The sequence below is a fragment of the Prionailurus viverrinus genome, chromosome B4, assembly GCF_022837055.1.
Source record: "Prionailurus viverrinus isolate Anna chromosome B4, UM_Priviv_1.0, whole genome shotgun sequence".
Taxonomy (NCBI): Eukaryota; Metazoa; Chordata; class Mammalia; order Carnivora; family Felidae; genus Prionailurus; species Prionailurus viverrinus.
In genome coordinates this window covers 36393800-36396933 of record NC_062567.1, presented here as the reverse complement: position 1 = coordinate 36396933, position 3134 = coordinate 36393800, and the positions used below count along the sequence as shown (strand labels likewise).

The 3134-nt window shown below is 34.8% G+C and overlaps 1 pseudogene; it reads right to left on the bottom strand.

Moving 5' to 3' along the window:
• Positions 1 to 384: 384 nt before the first annotated feature.
• Positions 385 to 2888, bottom strand: LOC125170549 (60S ribosomal protein L6-like; annotated as a pseudogene).
• Positions 2889 to 3134: the final 246 nt, after the last annotated feature.

Sequence of the window (3134 nt, the reverse complement as noted above, 5' to 3'; positions counted from 1 at the left end):
TAGGGCTTGAACCCATGAACTGTGAGATCATGACCTGACCTGAAGTTGGATGCTTAACTGACTGGGCCACCCAGGTACCCCTCATGTATCTTCTCTGGTAAATGTCTATTAAAATATTTTGCCCATTTTTTACTTGGGTTGTTTGTCTTCTTATAATTGGGTCATAAGAGGTCTTTGTATATTCTGGATATAAGTCTGTTATCAGATATATGATTTGCAAATATTTTTTTCCATTGTGTGGCTTCTTTGACTTTCTAAAATAAAAGCAAAATCAAGCACAAACACTTAATTTTGATGAAGTCCAATTTATCAATTTTTTATTTATCATTTGTTTTGTGTTTTTGGAAGTGGATCAGTTATTTAATTAGGTTCTGTATAAGAAATTTAGAACACCAATTTGTGAGGATAAATTCCATCTGTGAGAGAAAACACAGAGTGGAGGTAGCCCTGAAGCTAAGGAACAGCTTTGATTTTTGGCAGAATTTTTGAATCCATAGCTTCTTGACCAACCTCTATAATCTCATACTTCTCTTTCTCTGGGTCAAAGATCTCACTGTCCTGATGTCTAGGTTTACACAACTTCTTCTTGAAGTAAACATCAGTGAAGATGTTTGGGGATTTTCACACTGTTGATATTAATTTTGGTGGAAGTAGCAATGATGAATTTCTGGTATGTTCTATGCAGAGGAACTCAATTGGGGGCCAGCAGTCCGGTCACAAGAAACAAGCCACTTCTAAGCTGCTTCAGGAAAACCACCTTTTTGCCTCTGTGCCGCCCAGTGAAGATGATCAGAATGGTCCCAGGAGTGATGCTAGCTCACCGTTTTCTCACATGCTGACTGACAAGTTTTTTGCCATGGCTTAATAGCTTTTGAGGCACATCTTCAATAGGATAATACCTAGGCATTTTGTGAAGTTTAATCACTCTGGTACCACCATTCTCTTCACCACCAATGGGTTTTGTGACAGTAGCAAGAATCTTCTCCTTTTTCTTTTCAACCCTGCATTTGGCTGCTGAACACTTCCTCGTACGTGGCCTTTCTGGAATACATAGCTGATTGGGAATATCTGCCAATTCCTCTGACTAGGACAGGGTTTGGGCTGCAGTGGGGCTTCCCCTTCTTTGGTGTTTTAGGCTTGAGGTTACCCTTCATAATCTTGCCACCAGCATCAGCCTTTTTGGCTTCAGGTTTCTTCTCCTTAGTATCAATCTTCTCATATTTTTTGCCCACCAACTTGCAAGATGGGAAAGAGCTAATGTATCAATTTTTAAAGTTAATTTTTGTGTATGGTGTGAGGCAACGATCTTAATCCTTGTTCTTGTATATGGACTTCCATTTGTCTCAGAACTATTTGTTGAAAAAGTGATTCTTTGCCCCATTTAATTCCTTTGCAGTTTTGTCTAAAATCAACTTATCATAAACGTACAAGTTTATTTCTGGACTCTCATTTCTGTTCTATTGATCTGTATTTCTATCCTTATGTAAAAGATTTATTAAAAACTTACCAAAAATTTAATCTTAATAATCAAGATGGTTAGTTTTAGAATCAAGAAGTCCTCCATTTTTTTCTACTTGGGTTCATTTCATTTTCATATAAATTTTAGAATTTTATTGCCTAATTCTATTTTTTTTTTAATTTTTTTTTCAACGTTTATTTATTTTTGGGACAGAGAGAGACAGAGCATGAATGGGGTAGGAGCAGAGAGAGAGGGAGACACAGAATCGGAAACAGGCTCCAGGCTCTGAGCCATCAGCCCAGAGCCCGACACGGGGCTCGAACTCACGGACCGCGAGATCGTGACCTGGCTGAAGTCGGATGCTTAACCGACTGCGCCACCCAGGCTCCCCGCCTAATTCTATTTTTAAAAAGCTGAAATTTTTATAGAGATTACATTCAATCTACCTAGAATTTGAGAAGGATTGCCATTTTAATAATGTTGAGTCTTGAAATCCATGAACATGGATTGTCTCTCCATTTATTTAGATCTTCTTTAATTTCTTTTAGCAATGTTTTGTAATCTACAGTTGAACATCTTTAGATAGATTTAATCCTCAATACTGTATTATTTTTGATACTAGTGTGAATGGAATTATTTTCTTGATTTCATTTTCAGGTTGTTTATTGTTAGTACTTAAAAATAAAATTGATTTTAGTATATTGATGTTGACTTTATTGAACTCATTTATTAGTTTTAATAGTTTTTTTGTTGTTAACTTTTCGGGATTTTCTCTCTGTAATATAATGTCATCTGCAAATAAAGACAGTTTTACTTCTCCTTTCCAACCCAGTTGCCCTTTACTTTTTCTTGCCTAATTGTACTGGCTGACACTTCTACTACAAGGAGAAAAGAAACATGTCTAACTTGTTCCTGATATTAGGGTGAAAACCTTCAGCCTTTCAGTATTAAATATAAAGTTTTCATAGATTTTTTCATAGATGTCCTTTATCAAGTTGAAGAAGTTCCAATTTATCCTTGATTTTCTGAATTTTTATCAGAAATGGTATTGATTTTGACAAATATTTTTTTTCTGCTTGAGACAATTATAATCCTTTTTAGTTTGTTAAATTACACTGATTGATTTCTGAGTGGTAAACCAAAATTACATTCTTAGGATAAATTCCACACTATCATAATGAGTTACTATTTTTACATATTGTAATTGATTTCCTAAAATGTCCTTGAGAATGTTTGCATCTATGCTCATGGGGATATTGATCTACAGAGCTTTCTTTTTTTCTATTGTAATGTCTTTATCTGGCTTTGGTAAGTGGTAATGCTGGCCTCATTGAATGAGTTTCCCTTTCATCAATTTTCTGTAAGAGTTTATGGAGAATGGATATTATATCTTCTTTAAATACTTAATAGAACTTACCAGTAAAGTCATCTGGGTCTGAAGTTTTCTCCTTGGGAAAGTTTTTAACTATAAATTTCTTTAATAGGTAGCTATTCAGGTTATTTATTTCTACTTGAGTGAGTTTTAGTAGTCTGGATCTTTCATAGAGTATATTCATTTGGTGAAGTCACCAAATTTATTGTCTTAGAGTTGTTCATAATAGTCCTTTATTATTCTTTTGATATCTGTAGAGTCTGTAGGGATGTCGCTTCTCTCATTCCTGATATTGGTAATTTT